This window comes from Rhineura floridana, chromosome 1 (genome assembly GCF_030035675.1).
Source record: "Rhineura floridana isolate rRhiFlo1 chromosome 1, rRhiFlo1.hap2, whole genome shotgun sequence".
Classification (NCBI taxonomy): domain Eukaryota; kingdom Metazoa; phylum Chordata; class Lepidosauria; order Squamata; family Rhineuridae; genus Rhineura; species Rhineura floridana.
The window spans coordinates 113241312-113264989 of NC_084480.1; the positions used below are offsets into that span (position 1 = coordinate 113241312).

General features: G+C 42.3%; 1 protein-coding gene and 1 pseudogene across 16 annotated transcripts in view; both read right to left on the reverse strand.

Annotated features, from left to right (window-relative positions):
- Positions 1-23678, reverse strand: part of PTPRD (protein tyrosine phosphatase receptor type D) — a 2140456-nt gene that overhangs the window by 1169367 nt on the left and 947411 nt on the right. The window lies entirely within an intron of this gene.
- LOC133379439 (uncharacterized) lies at positions 17485-19866 on the reverse strand (annotated as a pseudogene).

Here is a 23678-nt window from a genome sequence, read left to right on the forward strand (position 1 = left end):
GCCAATTGAACAGTTTTCCCAGTCACATGGAAGCCTACATACATATGCTTTGCCTTTGGAAAATCCACGACTGGTATGTGGACATTGGGGGTTTGGGGCAGTGTGTGACATTGTGGACAGGACAGGAGGCATGGTCTCACTCCTCTTCCATTCATGCATGTTCCTGCATACATAGGCCTAATGAATGTATTACACAAGGTTATTTTTCCATCTTGAAATGTTTGGTTCTGCAGGAATATTCCTAGACTCTACCTGCTCTCATAATACATTATCGTATGAACAATAGAGAATAATCTATTCCTAAAAGGCACTGAAAACTATATTCCGTATGACCACTGCTGACAATGGATGAGCTCAGGGATATTCAGGAACACTCACTGCCTAAAATGGTGTGTTCAAGGTGTCTTAGAGATCCTCCACTCTACCAGCCTCTACCATTGCTGCCATCTATCACAGCTGCCCTCACTCCCCTCAACTTTACAAGAGTAAATTTTGAGACAAGGGAGGAACCAGTAGCAGACCTGGTATGAAGCATCTTCAAGCAATAGATATTTCAAATACTTACATTATTTTTACATTTATATCCCACCCTTGGGGGGGGAGGAGAAAGTCAGGGTGTCTTACAAACATGGTTCTTCCACTCCTGATTTTATCTTAACAACCCGTTCCTGATTTTATCCTCACAACAACCCTTTGAGGTAGGATAGGCTGAGAGACAGTGACTGGCCTGAGGTCACCCAGTGAGCTTCATGGCAGAGCAGGGATTTGAACCCTGGTCTCCCAGGTCCCAGTCTAACACTCTTAACCACTACACCACATACTTGTGTTTTTATATTGTGGATTGCCTTCAAGTCAATCCCGACTTATGGCGATCCTCTGAATAGGGTTTTCATGGTAAGCGGTATTCAGAGGTGGTTTTACCTTTCTCTAAGGCTGAGAGGCAGTGACTGGCCCAAGGTCACCCAGTGAGCTTCATGGCTGTGTGGGGATTGAAACCCTTGTCTCCCAGGTCATAGTCCAACACCTTAACCCAGCCTTTCCCAACCAGTGTGCCTCCAGATGCTGTTGGACCACAACTCCCATCAGCCTTAGCCAGCATTGCCAATGGTCAGGAAAGATGGGAATTGTGGTCCAACAACATCTGGAGGCACACTGGTTGGAAAGGCTGCCTTAACCACTATGCCACAATGGCTTATATTGCAGCATATGAACAAACTATTGGATACCAAACTAAGAAACATCAGGATTGGTTTGATGAGAATGATAGTGAGATTGAACATATCATTGACAAGAAAAAGAAAGCCTTCCAGATATGGCAGAAAGACATTAACTGTGCTGCTAAGAAAAAAATCTATGCCAGTGCAAAGGCTGAGGTCCAAAGAAGAACTAGAGAACTTAAGAATGCCTGGTGGATAAAGAAAGCTCAAGAAATCCAGCACTTTGCAGATGCTCACAAATGCAGCTCCGCTTACCTGAGAAGCTGGGGAGTGGCAGCGCAAATTGTGGTCGTGGATGAAGCTGCAGAAGCCATCTTCGGGAAGGGCAACATCGCGCGTCGCACGGAGATGACGCGCGACGTGCCGTACGAAGGGGGCAGAGCCAAGGGCCTATTTAAGCCCACGCCGCCCCCTCCGTCTTCCTCTTGGCTCGCGACGGCAGGAAGGAGACAGAGCCAAGACGAGCGGCAAAGGACTTTCAGCGGTGGCCATTTTCTCGGCCGCATGGTCGGCGCCATTTTAGGTGCTTGACTTTTGATTGCATCGGGGCCTGGCGAGGCCCGATCCGGCTGCTAGTGGCAGTGGAAGAAGCGGGACTGAGCCGGGTAGAGGCAGTAGAGGCCGGGCCGTGGGTTTTGACTGCCCCCCCGTGGCTGCCGGATCAAGCAGAGGCAACGCCACGGCCTTAGAGGCCGTTTTCCTGGCGGCAGAGAAGCCCCGCACTTTGCAGTCCGCTGCATAGAGGCAGCACGAGGCAGCAGCAGGGCAAGCGCCCAGGCTGTTAGCGGTTGTGGGTGCTGCCTAACGGATTGCAGCCAGTGGCCTGTATATAGGGTTAAACCTTACAGGCTGCCTGCTTGCCTCCCTCCCCCCCCACACACACTAGTTGCATAATCACTACACTACGCGAGCTTGGCTTGAAGGGAGCACGCTTGCCACACTTAGTCCAGTCTTTCAATTGCGACATAGTGGGTGGGATTGCTTATAGAATGCCATCCCGAAAAGGCATTGGTGGCCCAAAAGGGAAGGGGAGGGCTAACAGGCCACCGCCCAAGCGCACCCTCCCAGCAGCTCTGTCGTCAGATGACGAGGAGGCGCCAACTTGGGCAGCTATTATGGCGCAGTTGGACATGCTTGAGAAGCAGCAGGAAGGCTTACCCGACCAAAACAATGTTCAGCCAGCCATGATAGCGGGGGTGCCTTTGATGACAGGAACTGCACCAGTGCCTACAGTCAGGCCTAGGTCCAGCAGGGTCAGGGGCAGGGCAAACGCTCAGTTAGTCAGCCAGCAGGTAATCAAGCTAACATCGCTGCATTGATCTTGGCCCGATTAGATGCTCTGGAGGCTGGGCCTAGTCAAGCTTCCATGACAGGACCGTGAGCGATCGCCCCCCAGTACCGTCAGAACCAGCTGCTGCCACGTCACAATCAGCTGGTGTCCCACAGTCCTGTGATGACAACAGCCAGCCTCGTGACGCTTCTCGGCCGGGGATTGGGACAGGTAAGTCACCTACACCGGCGCAAGGAATGGGTGGGTCAACACAGTGGTGGCCACGGATCTTAGGGTCTGGCGCATGTTAGTTGGGTGGGCTATGGAGCACCCGGCTGCTCCTGATCACCGCCATCCTATGTCTCCAGAACTTTTAGCTCAGCTTATGAGCCACTGGTCAGTGGTGTGCTCTTCCAACCACAAGATACATCTATTTCGAGCAGTGTCTCTTACATTATTTTGGGGGGCATTTCGAATCGGAGAAGTAGTGGCTGGGTCTAAGTTGGACCAGTCACAGCACACCCTCTTAATTACAGATATCAGCATGAAAGCGGGCAGTGCTTACCTTACGTTACGTAGGTCCAAAACTGTCCAGAAGGGTAAGGGATGTTCAGTTATTTTAGATCCCTCCCCCTTGCCACATATTTGCCCAGTGCTGGCCCTGCAAACCTTTATAACAACCAGAGGAGAGAGGAGTGGATATTTATTTGTTCACAAGAATGGCGAGCCTCTCACTAAATATCAATTCTGGGCGCTTACTAAGAAGGCCCTATGCGGACTGGGAGTAGACCCATCAGGTTTTGGGACACACTCTTTTCGAATTGGAGCTGCTTCCACAGCAGTTGAACTGGGTTTCCCACAGGCCAGGCTGCAGGCTGTTGGAAGGTGGACTTCTGGGGCTTATAGGAGTTATGTCTGACCCATGAGCGGGCTTGGTAATACAGAAGCCTAATAGTGTTGCCTTGTTTTGGCAGGTTGCTGGAGGGGGACAGAGCGGATGCGCATCCTTATCTGCGGCCACAGCATGATTTTTTGGGCAGGCCGCAGGGCCGCATCGTCTCGGATGGGCACGCAGCTGGGGCTCAGCCAGTGGGCTACCATGCAATGGCTTGGCCGGCAAGGGATGCGCTGGGATGGGCTCCTGCCCACTCTGTTCCAGCAAGGGTTAGTGCGTGAACTTCCGCACATTGTGGTCATTCACCTGGGAGGTAATGGCCTGGGTTTACTTAAGGGCAGGGCCCTTACTGTTCAGGCATGTAGCTATGGAACAGTCTCCCCGAGGAAGTGTGCCTGGTGCCGACTCTGCTTTCTTTTCGGCGCCAGGTTAAAACCTTCCTATTCTCTGAAGCATTTTAATTTAAATTGATTTAATTTTAAAAATGTTACTGAATTGATTTTAGACTGTAGTATTTTGTATTATATTGTGTCATTTATTGTATTTTCTATGTTATTGTATTTCTATGTTCACCGCCCAGAGAGCTATTGCTAGTCGGGTGGTATATAAATTTAATAAATAATAATAATAATAATAACATGTGCGTTATAAGGCAGTGTTGGCCTTCAGTTTGTCTGCTTTGGTCAGACATACTGCCACGCAGGGAATGGCATGGAGTTTGGAACCCCAGGGGGATAGACTGGGCATGGAAGAGGGTCAGCCGACAGATTCGGTTGGCACTTCTTGGGGATGGTGGGCTGCCCATTCCACATCCGCTCATACAGCATTCTAGGGTTGAACTTTATAGGGCCGATGGCGTTCACCTGTCGGACACAGGGAACAACATACAAGACCTGCAGAGGAGTCTGCTGGAAGTTCTTCTACGCAGTGGGGAAAAGGGGACTAAATAGAGATTTGTCCCCTTTTGTGGCGGTAAAGTGCGGGAGGGGAAATAGGTAACAACAGCTAGGTGGCCCCCTTAGGCACCTTTGGAGGTGATTGGTGGTTCCGGAGGCCTGTCTCTCAGGGTTTTACGGCCTGAGGACAGGATATGGGCGGCTTTTGGGGCCAACTTACCTCATCCACCCGAGGGTTCTACAGCCCCGGGGGGTTGGTGATGTGGGAAGGCCTCCCTACTCACCTACAAGGTGTGGCCGGGGCAGGGGGTAAGCAGAAGGGGCTTGCCCTTAGCCCCAGCAGGGGCTGGTCGCCTGAGAGCTGTAGGGCAAGCTGCTTGCCTATAGTTAGTTCCCGCACTTAGGTTTCACCTCTGCAGGTTGCTTTTAAAAGTTTTTGTTTGTAATTTAATAAAGTGGCCCTTTATTCAACCATAGCTGCTGTTGTCTGCGTATTATTTTGCCCATCGACCGCAATGCACAGGGCTTTTTTAATGCCACAAAGACCAACTATGGACCAACAAATTATGGTACAAATCCGTTACGTTCAATGGATGGTAGCAAACTTCTTAAGGATAAAGAATCTATTGCACTGCGCTGGAAAGAGCATTACCACGACCTCCTTAATTGTAACTCTGTTGTGGCTGATGAGGTCTTCTTGCAAATTCCGCAACAACAAATTAGAGATGAGCTTGCAGTATCCCCTAATTTGGATGAAGTCAGTAAAGCCATCAATCAAATGAAGAACAACAAAGCTAGTGGACCTGATGGGATTCCTGCTGAAGTCTTTAAAGAAGGTGGGCCTGAACTTACACAACAACTTCATAATCTCATTGAAAAAATCTGGATGAGGGAGGAGATCTCGGAAGACTTTAGGGATGCCATAATTATCACCCTTTTTAAGAAGGGTGATAGAACAGATTGCGGGAACTATCGAGGTATCTCTCTTCTTGCTACTGCAGGTAAAATCCTTGCAAGGATTCTTGCAAATCGCCTCCTGCCGATCTCAGAAGATGTCCTCCCTGAATCTCAAAATGGTTTCCACCCTTCCAGGAGGACAGTAGACATGATCTTCACTGCACGACAGCTTCAAGAAAAATGCTGGGAGCAGAATCGACCTTTATATATGGTGTTTATTGATCTGACTAAGGCCTTTGACACTGTGAATCGAACCACTCTCTGGACCATCCTTCTGAAAACTGGATGCCCTGATAAATTTGTGAATATTTTGCAACTCCTTCATGACAACCTGACAGCAACAATTTTGGACAACAATGGCTTTCAGAGCAATCCATTCTGAGTCGGGTCAGGTATAAAACAGGAATGTGTCATTGCTCCTACCTTATTTGCTATCTTCATTGCTATGATTCTACGCCTTATTGAGGGGAAACTTCCTACTGGTGTGGAAATCATATATCGAACAGATGGAAAGCTTTTTAATCTCAGTAGACTGAAAGCAAAAAGTAAGGTAATGTCAACCTCTGTTGTAGAACTTCAATATGCCAATGATAATGTAGTCTCCGCACATTCAGAGAAAGATCTTCAAACTATCCTAAATGTCTTTGCAGAAGCATATGGAAAGCTTGGGCTCTCACTTAATATTAAAAAAACCAAAGTGCTTCATAAACAGGTGCGAACTAGTCCCTCTGTAGCACCATCCATCCAGCTTAATGGTGTGATGTTGGAGAACATTGATCACTTCCCCTGTCTCGGCAGCCATCTCTCTGTAAAAGCTGACATCGATACTGAAATTCAACATTTGAATGAAGAGTAGAGTGTTCAAGGATTGGGATATTCGCAGGGAGACCCAAAAGTTTATTTACAAAGCCATTGTACTACCAACCTTACTGTATGCCTGTGAAACATGGACCATTTATAAACGCCACTTCCAACTTCTTGAAAGATTCCACCAACGCTGCCTCTGGAAAATTCTGCAAATTACTTGGGAAGACAGATGGACTAATGTTAGCGTTTTGGAAGAAGCAAAGACTACCAGTGTTGAAACAATGATCCTTCAACATCAACTTCGCTGGACTGGCCATGTTGTTTGAATGCCTGATCACCGTTTTCCAAAGCAGCTACTTTACTTCCAACGTAAGGATGGAAAACGGAACATTGGTGGACAGCAAAAGAGGTTTAAATATGTTCTTAAAGTGAATCTAAAAAAAATGTAACATGAACATCGAGAACTGGGAAGTCTTGGCTCATCCCAAACGGAGGTCGGCTATTATCAAAGGAGCTGTGGACTTTGAAGAAGCACGAATACAGGGCGAATGGGATAAACGAGCTAAGGGGAAGGCACGTCAAACAAATCCTCATCGCGACCATCTTCCATCTGGAAACCTATGTCCTCACTGTGGGAGGCTGTGTGGATCCAGAATTGGCCTCCACAATCGCCTATGGACCCACTGTTAAAGACCTTATCTTGGAAGACAATCTTACTCGGCCACGAGTGATCACCAATGTTTTTATATTCTAGAAAAGCTCTCAGCCTTTATTTTAGAAGAGCCTTAATTAACTTTTCTGCAAGGCTGAAATGTTTTAACATAGCGAAACTAAAGTTTTTTTTTGTATTTAAGGGTTTATAGAAAGGATTTCCATAATATGCTTTCTAGTTAAGTTCAATATAGAATTGTGTGTTTCTACAGTTCAAGAATGGTTTCATATATACAAATGTGGCAATTTTTTTTCTAGCTCTACAGCAGGGATGAGGAACTTGTGGCCCTCCAGCCTATTTTGTTGATTTTGGAGTGGGTCCCAACATTGTTTGAACTGTGGGGGCCTTCCCATGGCAACAAACAGCAGAAGTGTCCTTTATTTCTTTCTGTTGTTTATCTACAGAGAAAAAAAATAAAGCTTGCACACTTAGAGGGCCTCCAGCTTGCAACTACTATCCCTCCCCTGAATGCCCCTAGAGTGGTATGATGTAGCTCACAGATGCTGAGAAGAGCTCTACTGCTGCTGCTACCACTGATTGCTGCAGAATTACAACCTCCCTGCAGTTAAATAATGGAAAGAAAATAAGAGAAAGCTGCTGTTGTCACTTTGCTGCCCCTCTAAAACCATGGGAACAATGTTCCTCTTCTTAAAAAGGAACAAAATTATCCCTCCAAAATTCACCACTTGTGAATCGGGTGGCAATTTTTTTTGGGGGGGGATTTCATTCATCCCTTCCTTTGTTATAACTTTTTCCCAGGGATCAAATAAAAATAACTGTCACTTTTTAAAAAAGAGATCTTGTTACGTGCATTTTAAAATATAGAATGCCTTCAGACGTTACCTTGATCCACACCAGCTGAATACTCAAATAATTTTCCCATTCAGCTCATGGTGCTTCTCAGAGATGCTTCATGCATGGAAAATGTGGAAGCTGCAGAGGTAGATTAAAATCTAAACAAGCTCCATTTTGAATGTTACAAGAAGCATCACCATCTCAATGCAAAAACTGCTGCACATTCTGCTTTAAATGCTTTTTCAGTAATGTCTGAAGCTGCTGAGTCTTTGCCTATGCTTGTCATAAAATCAATAAAATATACATGACATGAAAAATAACTATGCACAAAGCATGGAATTATTATTTCATTTCATTTTAGAATGATAAATAAGCAATACCTTAATTAATGAATATTCTTAATTAGAGATGCTTGAACAATATTTTTCCTTTGATTGCAAGAGAACAAAGCTAGGTCAAATAATATATTAAAAAGTAGTAAAGAATTTGTATATTAAATGTTTGCAAATTGGAGCAATTAAGAGTTGCTCCGTGACTTTCCGTGGCGCAGAGTGGTAAGCGGCGGTAACGCAGCTGAAGCTCTGCTCATGGCCGGAGTTCGATTCCAACGGAAGGAGGAAGTCAAATCTCCGATAAAAGGGGTCGAGGTCCACTGAGCCTTCCATCCATCCGTGGTCGGTAAAATGAGTACCCGGCATATGCTGGGGGGTAAGGAAAGGCCGGGGACGGAACTGGCAATCCCACCCCATATATATGGTCTGCCTAGTAAACGTCGCAAGACGTCAACCTAAGAGTCGGAAACGACTCGCACTATAAGTGCGGGGACACCTTTACCTTTTAAGAGTTGCTTATGCCTAAGCCACTTTCCAGAAGCTTCTGACAGTTTGAAAGAAGTTGAATAAGTATCCTGAAACAAACCAGAAAATTAATTTCTGTCTACTCTTACATCACCTAGGTTGATGGGGCTTATTACATCAGTTTTGCAGATTAAAATGGTAGCGCTTCTGTCCCAATTTCTAAAATTCCTTTCACACTGCAAAACCTGTTGCGTTAAGGAAATTTGGGTTTTTTGGCTGATACACCGGTGTTTCATGCCAATATCTTTCACACTGCTGCAATGAACATCTTGTTTTTGTCCCTCCCTAGTGGATGAAATACAATACAACACACACACACATATATATGTATTGTAGTTACCAAGGGTGTAGTTGTCCAGAGTCTCAGGGGTCTTAGACCCCTTACTTTTTTGGGAGCTGAATCCCAGCAGGGTTCTTATATCTCCAGTGTCTTATGAGCCAATCAACATGAAAGGAGTGGGTCTTAGCTACTGAGAAGAGTCTTCTAATTTGCTTCCTTGTCCTTTCCTGCTGATTGGAGCCAATCCGTGTGAAAGGAGTTCCTATTAGTTACTACTTTGCAAAGTGAATTTGTGGAGAGGGAGAATTCTGTAATTGGAGAAGAGACAGTGAATCCTGATGACAGCATCCTATCTGCATTGTCAAGCAGTTGTGTAGCAGCAGCATATAAGCATGTAGACACTGAATTCAGTAATGCAAGCAATATATCTGACAATGAGAAAGGACAGTCCAATTGTGACCATAATAAAGAGTCAGAAAGCAGAAGTCAACCCTGGCCAGATTATTCAACAATCTTAGAAGGCTGTATAATCTTAAAAGGGAGTGTGGCTGGGACTATCGTGAAGGGCTTTGCGCTTCTGAATTTGCCACTACACTACTTTAGTTACCCCATAATTTAATGTGTGAGTTAGCACTTTTTAAAAAGATTTGGCTGGTGTATGCTGATTTACCGGTACTTCCTCAGCTACAGAGTGCTGTTTAAAAAATGGAGTTTATAGTTTTATAAAACCTCATTCAGCTCTATCTTCAGGCATTGACTGTTGTTTTAAAAACAACAGTCCAAAACACATTAATCCGCTTTAGGTGGCAAATGCAGAGGCAGAAACAGAAATTTGATCATCCTCTCTGTGAGGAAACATTTTTGGAGGAGACGTTAATGCACTAATTGCCTAATGCGGCAAAGGCAGGCCAGGATTACAGCCTCCTCAATGAGAAACCTTTTTGCTGTCAAAGCTCTGGAACTTGGCTCTGTGGAAACACCCCTCTCCTTTAGCATCTGACAGTATTTTTTTGGATGTCTGAACATGGAGGGTGAGGAAAGGAGGAAGGGGAAGCTGCTACCCATGCCTAAGCTGGAATACTGGTACAATATTTGTCAAGCAAAAAAAAAAAGAGGCAAAAAAAATGACGTGTGCCTAAAGGGTGAGAACACAGTGCATGCTGGGATGCCTGTCACATGAGCAGCTGCAGCTAGCACAAAACTCCGGCGATTTTCTGGATTCTCAAGCTTGCAAACAGATTATTTATGGAATCATTTATCATGGAAATGAGCACTAAACTTTCACTATATTCCAGAAACTAGTTGTTACATCATGTAAAATAAAATAAAATGTGCAAATTACCAGGTAAGAAATTGTTGGAATAATGGAATAAAGTACAGTATGAAAGCAGCCCTAGACTCTAGGTTTTTCCAGGAGTGGAGATCTGGACAAATAGTAAGAAGTAATGGCCACACTCCCCTGACTCAATTAATAACTGGATCAACAGTTACAAGCATCACTGGAGACATTTTAACAAAAATCCAAATATTTCTATCTACACATCAGTCTAACCTGTTTCATTCCCCAATCTTGAGCAGGTACTTTGCATAAGCAGGCAAAAGTAAGTGAGAGTAAGGATTGGGATAATTGTTTCAGGGTAAATATTGCCAATGAGCACAATTCCCAGTATTATTTGGTGAAATAGCAACTCCATTCTGGCTTTTAAAGACCCCTTTGTGACACAAGAATGTAAAAAGTAACAATATAACTGTCTTTGTGTCATTTGTGGTAAGACCTAAGGTTTACCAAAAAAGGAAAACTGTACCTTTAAAGAAATACATAGATGTGGTAAGTCTAATACCTAATTAGAAAGGTATGGAGGACCTAGAAGGTAATTTCCAAAGAAGGTAATTTTCATATAGTGATATATTTATAATGTCATAATGAGAATTAGGCCTTAGAATCTGAAAGAAGGAATATACTAGAATTTTATGGTTAGAATATTTTTTAGAAAACTACAAGGCACAAATGGATACACATGGAATATTTACCATTATAAGCAAGAAAGTTATTTAATTTGGCTTTCTAATGGGCCAGTTCCTGTAGTCCCATTCTTTGCACTGACAGTAGCATAAATAAGATAGTGCTGTGTGGAATACTAACAAATCTTGATTTGGGAGCTGAAAATAACATTTTAATGGGGAGGGAAATCATTCCACACACACACACACACACCCCAGGTTGTTCACTGTTTTCAAGCTTGTTTGCTGCTGTTCACTGTTTGTTTAACGCTATTCCCATGTAGCAAAACAGATTTGGCAACATGATCACATCACTGAAGTCAAACAAAGCCAATTGGGATTGGTACCAATGCATGCATGGTCCCTACCAGTAACACCACCAAATGCCTACACTCAGCACTGGCAAAAGGTTGTGATTGGTACTGCACGGAATGTTCATGAGGTTCAGTTTTCATTGTGAAAGCTGCCATTTCAGGGGAAGGGGCACAAATTAGTTCCCAACAAAATCCCAGCCTTTCACTTTTTTACACATTTTTTTGCATTTGTTTGCAGCCATTGTTTATCCCTGCTGTCCCAGTGCCATTTTTTCTACTGGAGAGGATTTCTTCTCTGTATGATTCTATCCAATAAAAAACAATATACAGTATATAATGAACATAATGGTATCACAGCAACACCACATAGCCAGATTTCAGTGATATCACTGACAGCAAATGAAGATTTCCCACTGCCCTTACTATTGGTGGGATGGAATGCATCCTTGTTGCCCAGGCAACCCTTCACCTTCCCTGTCTTGCTGTACTGTGCAGGCATTTCATTGCTCACAAGTGCTGTGCAAGAAAATGCTATCTAGCTTCAGTTCCGCAGAGTTATGTATAAGTGATTGAGGACAATGTAGATGGGAATGCGCATCTGTATACACATCCCTTTTAATGTCAGTGGACAACATTTGTATTCATATGTGCATCCCATGATGAGTGCTATCCATCTGCAATTAGTTTCAATGGGATGCTAATTTAGATCTATGCTATACAAATGTTTATTACCATCCACATTCTTTCCTAACTGTAGTTGCACAACTCAGTGTGGCTGAGGACGTATTGGCATCATAGTTCCGGCAATGTGTAAATGTTCCCTGTTTTCCCCCTGCCCCCAACACCCACCCTTACTTGAGCAGTTTCACACTCTTCTGCAAAGGCCTGCAAAAAAAATATATGCCAAAATGGTTGGCACATTTTGCAGGGATTGAAAATGTCCCCCCCATTTCAGTTCATCACTACTTCTAGAAAAAAGAATTGCTGAAACGATTTCTGTTCTGATGCTGTCAAAAACATTCACAAAAACTATCCCCCTTTGTCTCAAGCTGAGAGTGTAAGTTTCTTTTACAGTCAACATTGTGAGTGTGCATTTGTGCCTGTGTGTGATGCAAGAATATCTACGTTTTTATCCACTCTTTCTTGTTTAATGACAACGGTTGAGCTTATCAGAAATTTCAAATCAGTAAGGCAGTATGTCAGACCATACAGTCTTAAGCAGAACTTAGAGGATAAAATTACTGTATCCATCTGTTACACTGTACATCTGGACATGCATATTCATTTTGTGCAATATTTTATGCTGCCATACCTGAAAAAAGGAAAATAAAAAAAGAGAGGTCTTTCAAATAAATTATTTTTTTCCATAGTTGTTCTTGTTATTCTTTAAAAAAAACAACTCTCTTATGGAAATAATAAAATGTCAATACCAGATATCTGTTTTTCTCTTCTACCCTACAAGTCCTTGAATTTATTCTAGCTCGTACCAATAATATGAGAATGCAAATATTATACAGGAAATATCTCACCATTATGAAAGATGGGCTATAACAAAAGGCTGCAGGCTCAACCTGCAGGTCGAGCTGAGAAAGACTCCTGCCTGAAAACCTGGACAGCTGCCGCCCAGCAGTGTTATTTAACAATGGACTAGATAGACCAATGGTGTGAATCAGTTTAAGGAGTTGTACTCTGCACTGCAACATTTACTTGCAGATCCCACATTGTAATATGATAAAGAGTTCCTTCATATGGGCCCATTATGAATGTTTAAAGAGGTTTTCACAGAATCAGAGAATAGTTGAGTTGGAAGGGGCCTATAAAGCCATCAAGTCCAACCCCCTGCAGGAATCCAAATTAAAGCATATATAGCTAGATGTCCAGCTGCCTCTTGAATGCCTCCAGTGTTGGAGAGCCCACCACCTCCCTAGGTAATTGGTTCCATTGTAGTACCACTCTAATAGTCAGGAGGCTTTTCCTGATGTTCAGTTGAAATCTGGTTTCCTGTAACTTGAGTCCATTATTCTGTGTCTGCACTCTGGGACAATTGAGAAGAGATTTGGCCCTCCTCTGTGTGACAAACTTTCACGTACTTGAGGAGTGCTATCATATCTCCCTTCAGTCTTCTCTTCCAAAGGCTAAATATGCCCAGTTCTTTCAGTCTCTCCTCATAGAGCTTTGTTTCCAGTCCCCTGATCATCTTTGTTGCCCTCCTCTGAACGTGCTCTAGTTTGTCTGCATCCTTCTTAAAGTGTGGTTTCCAAAACTGGATGCAGATGAGGCCTAACCAGTGCTGAATAGAGTATGGAACTAGTACTTCACGTGATGTGGAAATCATACTTCTGTTAATGCAGCCTAAAGCGTCAAGTTAACGCTCATATGAGTTCATCGCTCATTTTTATTTATTTTCAAGGATGAACAACTTTCAGTAGTTATCCAGTTTTAAGTTTTTCTTTTTTCTTTTTCATCTGCCAATAAATCCCAGTACTTTCTTCAGATTTACTTTAGATTGAGCTTAGCAAGAAAGAAACCATGGGTTTGTTTTCAAGCAGGTGCTTTTCAAGGCATCAGGTAAAAGCTTTCTAGCAAGTCTAACACCTCTGTCAAAAAGATCAACAAGATAACTGTAAAAATAAACAAACTGTGACACTCTTGCCTGAGATGTTTCACAAATTTTATATCAGAGTGCAGCATCAGGAGGATAACACGGATGGAACATAAAAGAGAAAATGTGAAATGGAGAGTTTTTGTGAAGAAATATATTGTGTTCAGATCAAAAAGATTTGAGTCTTAATTGTAAAGACAGTTAAGAATAGAAATCTATAATTTTCAGCATGAGAAGGAACAAATCACTGGCCCTGTCTCCAAAAAAATGCAGAATTAGTTGCTTGTGACTAAAACATTCTTAGACTTTGATTTTTTTCAAAGCAGCCTCCTCACTCATGCTACATGGCAGACCTTTTTAGAATTAGAAGGACTGTCAAGAAATCAGATTATGATATGGTGCAGGAGTCTGCTATTCAGGGCCGGTTCTCAGTTTTTGAGGCCCCCCAGGCACAGTGGGCCCCTACACCACCGCCAGCACTGGGTCTGCTCATCTCTTCGCTTCATCCGTCTTCGTAGCTGCAGGGCCCCACTGGCGCCGCTACCACCTCCTCCTCAGTTTCTCACCCAGCCCTTCAGCAGCTGGAGGCTCCAGATGCTTCGCTGTGAGCCCTTATGCAGCCATTGCAAACTAGAAGCACATTGGGCCTTCATGGCACAGGAACTTTGCCTCGTGGACTCTAGCCACAGTGGTGTCCTTGAGGTGACATTTCCCGTGCCATGGAGGATGCTTCAGAGGGGGCACGGGCCAGTGTGCTTCTGGCAGTGGTGGCTGCAGAAGGGCTCATGGTGGAGCCTCCAGTTCCTGAAGGGATGGATAAGTGCTGAGGGGGAGATAGCGGCACTAGTGGGCTCCCACAGCAACAAAGATTGGAGGAGGTGACTGGGTCCAGTGGTGAGGGGCTCCTGTGTGCTCCTGGCCCCTCAGGCCAGTACCTAACCTGACCACCTGCTGGCGTGCTGCTAGTAAAAGGGGGAAATGTCAAAACCTTCACCAATCAAGGTCTTGGGTGTACCTGAAGAAGAGGTCTAGGACATTTTATTGTGCTTTCATTTACTTGAAATAAATAGGCTCTGGGATGAACCAATGACATCATGCACACATGAACACACTCAATAGAAGCCCACAACCCTTTTACACTGGAAAAGGCACTTAGGGAGTGTGTTGGAAGTTAAGATACAGTGGGGTCAGGGGTGCTAACAGAATTTCTGGGCCCAGTACACCGTGATCCTCCAGATGTTGCTGAACTACAACTCCTATCAGCCCTAGCAAGCATGGCCAATGGCCAGGTATAATGAGAGTTGCATTTCAGCAACATCTGGAGGGCCAAAGATTTCCTACACCTGTTGTATGTGGATTGGGCCCACTGACCCATTCGCAAAAGGGGACAGAGTTGCACAGAAGTTGCATATGCTTTGTGTCCTACGCAAGTTTATGTCCTCTTCTGGAAATGAAGTGGATGGCCCAAAAATAAATGAGTGGCCACACACATCATAAAATGTCCGACAGACAGAATGTAAACAGGTGAAGTTTTTCTCATAATTGTATTTCTATAATAGAAAAGTCTTAATCTGTTATCTGTCACACCTGTTATAGGCACAAGAACCCTGGTTTCCCCCATGCCAACCCTAAATGAAAGCATAGGCTGAAATCCTGCACCCATTTACCTGAGAGTAAGTCTGATAAAACACAAAGAGACCTTCTTCTGAGTAAACATGTATCCCATTGTACTGTAAGTTAATCATACTTTGAATTCTTAATGAGTGCCTGGTCTTTCGCTCCTGCACAGCAGGAGACATGCCTGAATCTCTTTGCAAAGTATTCATATTTTGCTCTTGACATCGGGAGCGGGAGATTCTTTAGCATCAACCCACACAGTAGTATTTGCAAAAAATAACTTTTAGGAACTATCTGATCTCCGATGAACTCACCGCAGGAAAAATGCATGCTGGTAGCTAGGAAAGAAAGGAAGGGGAAACTACACAGATTTGAAGGACTAGAAAATAAAACAGAAGCAGGAAATATGCATTGAAGAGGAAGGGAAAACATTATCTCTTTAGTACTCAAGGGAGTCCTAATACTTGTTGTCCAAACAACTCATTTGTCAATCACAGCTCTGACTTCATTGATCGGCCAAAAATGCTAAAAGCCAAGCTGGCTCATCGCACAGAAATTGCTTAGAAGTCTGGGGCTCCTGCTGGCTGTGGGCCCATTACATCACTACCCTCTGTACCTGCCTCTAGTTTGCCTGAATGGGTCAACTATGTATTGGAAATCCTATAAAGAGAAAAGCTGTTGGGGAGCCCTAGAAGAGGCAAATGGCAGGTGGAAAAAGCATTAAAGATCTTTCCACGGCTGCTTCTCAATCATTCCTCTCTGAAGTGGCCTTTCATCTAAAAATAGGGTTCTTAGGCTACTGTTTAATGCATTTGTACTAGGATGGAGAAGAATTTCATATTCTCCATGTTTTTAAATGAACTGACCTAATTCACACCTGTCAGACTAATATACAGATTGGAACATAATTATTCTTCAGATTTTACACATCTCTGAATTTTATATTACAAATCTCAGCTGATGCGCACCACCTATGAATACAGAAACTAAAAATTTTTTTCCACACATGCACAGATGTTTTCCTTGTGTTTAGAATTTTTAAAAGAATCAGAATCAGAAACAGAATCAGAATCAAGTTTTATTACGGCCAAAGACCAATATAAAAGTAAAACAAACATCATAAAACAATTATTAAGATAGGGACATTCAAATTTAAAACACTAATCAGGAATTAGTTTCCAGATCTAAATAAAATATTCATTATTCATTCATTATTCATTATTATTTGTTATAATATAAGGCTAAATATTATAAGAATACAAATCATAATATTAATGTAGAATAAAACATATTAATTAAAATTGCTAAAACTCATCCCGAGAATTTAAAAGTAAACAAGGAGAGCCAAAAAGAACTTAATTTCGAGAGTCATTTACCCAGATCCTCCTAGATAAAATTGCAATTACACAAAATTTAGCAACTTTCTCTGTAATAAATTGTTGATGATCTCCAAGTAGATATTCCAAACGCTTATCCTCACTTCTACCAGGTATAAGGTCTAGGATAGGTTTAATTATTTGATTTCTGGAATCATGGTAGTAAGAGCAACGTAGTAGGACATGGGCAATAGTTTCTACCTCGTCCTCACCGCAGGGACATTTCCTGTCACAATATGGGATTTTATTATATCTGCCATCAAGGAGCATTGATGGCAGTATATTCATTCTTGCGAGGGAAAATGCTCTGCGGTGACTGGGAATGGTGAGATTGGACAAATATGGCATTGGGGATAAAAAACTTGGGTTATGTCTATGTTTCCTGACTTGCATTAGGTGGTGTTGGTAATCAATATCTTTAATTCTTTGTGAGATATTCATCTTGGCTTTTAAATAGCCCATTTCTTGGATCGCAGGGATAGAAAAGCCCAGATTCTGAATTTTATCTATTATCAACTTCTCCCAAGGAGATTGAAAATTATCTTGAAGAATTTGGGGAGAAAGCCCAGTGGGATCAAATTTCAATTTCAGCCAAGTGGAAATTCTCAAAGTCCAGATCTTAGATTCTATAGTTGGTAATCCAGCCTCGAGTCTAAGAATAAAGCTAGGAATACACTTAGGGACCGCAAATATAGTCCTCAAAAAAGAATTTTGTAACGATTCCAAAGCAGAAAAGTTCTCATGGGTGGTGACTTGTATTCCATAGAGTAGTTGAGAAATTACTTTAGCAGTGAATACTTTAATTGCTGGAATAATAATGTATGTATTTTGTATGTATTTAATTTGTATACCACTTTATATTTCAAAAAATCTCAAAGTGGTTTGCATTTCAACAAAAATCAGTGTAAATTCTACATTCAATACAGTTGCTAATCATAAGAACAATAATCCACATTTTAAGTAACATAATTGAGCAATAAATCTCTAAACAATGTACATAAAATGAAAACAAAGTGAATCATATACAAAACAAAAAAAGAATATGAGTTATAAAATATATCTAATTCACATGAATATTACATATTGCCCTTGCGTAAAAAACGGTTAGTTTGCAGCTCGTTCTGAGTGTCCAGCATGTGTAGCTGACAACAATAATCCTAGTTGTTTTTGTTTTTTTGACTCTCCTGATGGAAAATGCCTTCGCTTTTATGCCAAAAACATGGCCTGCCAATGTTGCTGTTTACGGACCATGCCCATCTGCACAGGACCACCATAAATTGGTACTGTAACTTTTTGCCTAAATACCCCCATACAACTTCCTTGATACAGCAAAGGAGAGAACACACTCTTTTCAGTTGCATTTACACAACAAACAACTTTGTGCATTTTTCCTGTCTGTTGATAGTCCACCAAAAACCAATCAGATAGATCTGAGCTGCAGTTTCTGGTTCCTTCCCTATATCGTCCGGTATTTCGAGACTGCCAATGTGGTCCTTCGAGTGCCTTTAACTGCTATGAGTGGCGAGTGTTCTGCTTATGGACTGTAAGGGACCCTTTTGCAAATTGTGCATGAGGGGCGGGGACATGGTCTGTGTTGAACCCAGTGGCTGCCTTGGGGGTGCCGCAATGCTTGATGAGCTTTGGCTGTCAATAGTATACATTTGTGAGTGGGAAGTAGGTAGAATAGGGCTATGTACTCCCATGGAGTTGTTATCTAACCCAGAAGGGTTGCATGTCGTTCCTGGAGGAATGCCAGAAAGTATGCACTATGATGATGGAATAATCTCTTCCTTATCCACAGAGGTTGACAAACAGTTGTCCACTTGTGGTTCCCTATTGTCAAGTGTGCTCTCTCTCTATTTCTGTGTGTTTAATGCAATTTCAGATGTAAAATTTGTCATCTGCAAGTGAGTGATGTCCCTGTGGTTGGATAAGGGAGTTGGGTCAGACATGGGGGGATGCCAATGGGTCTATTTGGTGAAGCTGTTGTTGTTCTGGTCTAGACCTTTTCCTGGCACACATAATCTGCCAGTAGGTTAATACTTTGAAGGAGTCCCTCAAGTGCAGATTCCTTTGCATTCATACGCTGTTCATAGAGCAATCTCTCCTTCCTTGCTTCCGAGAACTCTTTCCGTAGCAACCGCATCATATTTGCATTCATTGCTTGGTCCACACGCATTAAATCAAGGAACTGCTGTCGCTGCCTAGAGGAAACTGCTGCTTCTTTTTTGGACTGCTCCATCATGGCCATGAGCAGCGATTCAATGCGTCCACCCTTATTTTTTTGTGTTCGAAGAAGGGTTAGGCGTTCAACAGAGGCAAATGGATCTTCTGGTACTGTTGTGTCACCAGCGCTGATATTTTGTACTGTGGCCAAACAACTATCTACTCCATTGCTGGTTTCTCCTAAGGAATGCGGATCCTTTTCTTCATTCAATAGATTAGCTGGAACGGCATGATCTACAGCAGAAGAAAGGGTATGGCGGTCTGTCCCTACACAAATCTGTTCTCCAAGGTAGCCCTCAACATCCACTGTGAGCAAACCTTCAGATTTGATATTGGACCTTTGTGGCGGCCTAGCAGCTGATGTTTCTGGAGCCGCTGGTGCCGCGGGTGCTTGCTTTGTGCGACGAAGACCGTGAATACATCTCGCAATTCTTTTTGGGGTTATACTAGCATCCCCACGAAGGATGCTGTGCAGTTCCTCATAGAACGGGCATGTAACTTTGCTATTCCCAGACTTTCAGTTGTGAGCAATCACTTTGCGGTACTCACTGCGCAGAGCCTTTGTTTTATTTCTGCATTCAACTCCGGTCCTGTTGTGTCCTCTGCAGGACATCTGCATAGCTATATCTTCAAATGTTTCTATGTTTCTGTAGCTGGCCTTAAGAATGTCCTGGATCTTGGCTTCACCCCATATATCTAGGAGATCCAAAACCTCTCTGTAACGCCATGAAACGCCACGTCCACTTTTCCGCATGTCCGACAATGATGTGCATTTGAGATAGGCGACGAGATTATAATTCTCCTCCATGACTTCCTTATGCAGAGCTCTCTGGTCAGGATCCAGAAGGGCCCACTCCTCTTCTGTGAAATGCACAGCCACATCTTCAAAGGACACGGGACCCTGATCCGATGCCAGAGCAGCGGCGTCCCCTCCGCCACAAAGAGGAGACGGCTGAGTAGGCCTTGCCTGCATCATTGCACCTCCAGATCCCAGAAACGGCGACCGATGCAGCCGCCTGGGTAACACAGAAGCTGTCCCCCTTTATTGAAAAAATATGATAACAGGGCTTTCAGCGTTTTTTTAGCATTCGAGATCGTTGCCTTGATCTGCATTTGCCATGATCCAGTAGATTGGAATGTTAAGCCTAGATACATGACAGTATTTATTTGTTCAATTGAGTGACCCTTAATTTGCCAACGATGTTTCAGTCTTTTTTTGGTAAATATTAAAACCTTAGTTTTCTCGTAGTTAATTGTCAGCAATTTGTTTGAGCAAAATGTAGTCAAAGCTGTTAAGAGTCTTCTAAGGCCAACCACAGATCTTGCCAACAGAACTATATCGTCAGCGTATAAAAGTATGGACCTGGGACTGCCAGCCAGTATCGGTGCATGAGCAGAGATAGTGGCCAAGGAATCTACTATACTATTAATATATAGGTTAAATAGTAAAGGGGCTAAAACACACCCCTGCTTAACCCCTTTAAACGTAGGGATAGGGTTAGATAAATGGCCCTTGTTATTGCATCTAACCCGTAGGGATGTGTCCAAGTATAGTCCTCGAATCAATAGAAGCAGTCTTTTATCAATGTCCAGGGCACTTAATTTCTCCCAGAGTCTTTCACGAGAGATGGAATCAAACGCTGATCTAAGGTCAATAAAAGCTGTGTACATCATGGTATCAGGCTTAGTCGAATATTTAGATATTAAATGGTGAAGAATTAAGGCCTGATCGATGGTTGAACGTCCAGGCCTAAAGCCTGCTTGTTCCTGGGCCAATAGGTTCTTTTGCTCTACCCATGCATTCAATTTTCCATACAAAAGGGTCGCGTAAAGTTTGCTAATTATATTCAAAAGACTTATCGGTCTGTAATTGGCTGGATCGGTATGAGTACCTTTTTTATATATCGGGATAATTATTGCAAGGCCCCACTCTTTAGGGATTTTCATTGAGCGGTTAATATAAGAAAACAGAGCAGCTAATAAAGGGGCCCACCATTCTGGGTTTAATTTGAACACTTCCGCTGGGATATTATCACTACCGGGAGCTTTCCTCAGCTTAAGTTTGGCGATTAATTCGAGGACCTCCGGTATAGTAACAGGGGCCCATTCAGGAATTTCATCTTCCGAGAAATGTATTACAGCACCACTATCAGTGTTCTTTTGGTATAATCTGGTAAAATAATTCTCCCAGACAGCTGGGGGGATATGGCAATCTAAGTTGGATAAGGGTTTTGGCCAGTTATACGAGACAAGTCTCCAGAATAAGGTAGAATTTTTTAACTTGGAGGCATGTAGTAGGCGTAGCCAGGATTTATTCAATTCTGTTTTCTTTTTATTTTTAAGCAAATTCTTATATTGTTTCCTTGCCATACAGTAGGTTAATAAATGTTCAGGTGATCTATTTACTTTATAAGTTTTATAAGTTAACACTAATTGTTTTTTATTGTCACGACATTCTTGGTCGAACCATGATTTTGATTTTTTTTGAAGATTTTTCCTATTACAGTTAGAAGTTGTTAAAAAGGATTTTTGGAAGGAAGCTATTAGTTCTTGAAAGTAGGGTGATGGGTCATCAGGATAAGATATTGTAGTGATGGATTCTCTTATCATTAAAATAGCTGGAGAATTTAACCATACATTTAATTCATTCTCTAATTTGGGTATCCATCTCAGCCTTCCCGGACGAATGTCTACCTCCTTTTTAGTAAAAGTCTGGTGGTTCAATAATAAAGATGTTGAGCAACAATTAAGAACAGTGTTTAAGGGTCGGTGGTCACTCTCTGGGCGATCTTCCACTTTGAAATTATCCACTAATTCAAAAAGTTCATGCGACACAAAGATTAAATCAATTAGGGATGCTCCTCTTGGGGATAAATAAGTAAATTCCCCTTCAAGATCCCCTAAGGTACGACCATTTAGAAGAACCAAATTTAAATTAGTTAATTTTTGCATCAAATAGATGCCAGTATGATTTATTCCACTATCTCTTGATTGTCTTGCAGGTATGTTAAAGAAGCCTTCTATTATGGGAGGAATCATTTGATATTTGTTGTACAAAGCGGCATCAGACACACCTAGTCTGGCATTGAAATCACCAGCAACTATCAGTAAAGCTTCAGGGTATGTAACAATTAGATTCTCTAAATATCCTCCCAAGCTTAGGACCTTATCGATGGCAGTTATTTTATCTTTACTTGGAGGTAAGTATACATCGACAAGCAATAGAGTGTAGCAGGGCAGTTTTATAATTAGAGCCATAGCTAGGTTTAACAAAGATTCAAGCCTTACAATTTGAGCATTAATTTTAGTTGATACAAAAAGACAGTTGCCACCTTTTGGACGACCACCTTTGGAACTTTGGGTAGCCTTTAAATAAAAAGGGGCATAGTTATCTAGGCGAGGCTCAGTGATTAACCAGGTTTCTTGTAAGCAGATAATGTCAAATTGAGCTAAAAAATCAGTGATATAAGGGTCTAGATCTTTATTCTTCCATCCTGCTATATTCCAGGAAATGATCTTTAGTTGGTGTAAGCTTGAGGGAGGACTTTGTCAGATTTCAGTAGGCCGAGGGGCAGAAAGATCCCCTGGTGATATTTTTTCCTCAACCTTCAATTCCATGGGGTACAGAATGGTAGGTTGACCCAAAGAGTTAGGGATTGTTGGAGTATGCGTAATTAGTTTTTGCTTGAGATTCCCCTCTACTAATATCTCACAAGGATCCTCACTCTCTTTTCCAGCACAATGTAGAAGGGGCGGATTTGTTGTTTCTAAAAGTTCTGGATTTGCTCGTCGGTTCACCGACCTAATATGAGTATCATCAGGTTGCTCCTTTCCTTTCACTTTTAAGATAGTCACTAGATTTTCAAGGTTCGTCAAAATTTCCAGTTGTGCTTCTATTGACAATGCAGAGTATGATTCAAGTAAATGTTGTTGTTCTGGAATATCAAACATTCCTTCCTCATTTGGAGCAGTTGGGAGACTAGTTCTTTCATGGTTTTCTTGGAACTTTACAGCATTTATATTTATATCTTCAGGGGTCATCGACTGGGAAAACAAGTCCCTTGTCCCCACGTTCAGTTCTGAAGGTCGGGGTTTAAGCTCATTTAAAGTCAGAGGAAGTAGACTTTGTATTGGGGCTACATTTTCAAAGACCCTATAACACCTTAAGTTCTGTGAAAGGAGTAAATTTCTATTTTCGTATAGGAAGCTGGCTATTTTATTATCATGAAATGTAACTATAGCTCTTGCTTCCATATAGTTAAAGAAAAGGTATTCTATCGAAGCAATCTCCATGCACCAGTCTAGTTTTGGAATAATATGTTCCATTACAGATTGAAAGTGCTTCCTTCGTTGAGTCTGGGTTAGAGCTCCTTTGGGCTTAGGGAAGTTTGTTATAGCTATTTTTTCCTTGCTTAGGACCAATTCCCATGATTTGGATTTATGTGTCTCAGTCGATTCAGGATTATCCAAAATCACTTTAGATTGTTGAGGTTGAGATTTAATATAATTAGATGAGGAGGAATATGAAATTGGAGTATTAAGCTCTGTTTTAAGAGGTTCTTGAGCAGCAGAGTTATTATTTTGCACCATTTGAGCCGAGATAGTTGTATTTGTACTCTTATCCATCTTTGTTTTCTTAGATTTCCTTTTTCTCCTCTTTTTGCCCTTGTTAGGTTTAGGGGTATCCATTAGCTTAAAAAGTTTATCAAATCTCATGTGAGGTTTATTTCGGGTCTTACAAAATTTAATGTTTTTACTCTTCTTAGGTTGGTTAGATGTTTGGGAGCTCGTCTTTTTGTCTAGCATGGTGAAAGATGATTTCAGGCATGAGGTTTGAGTAGCCTGTGAATTTGTGT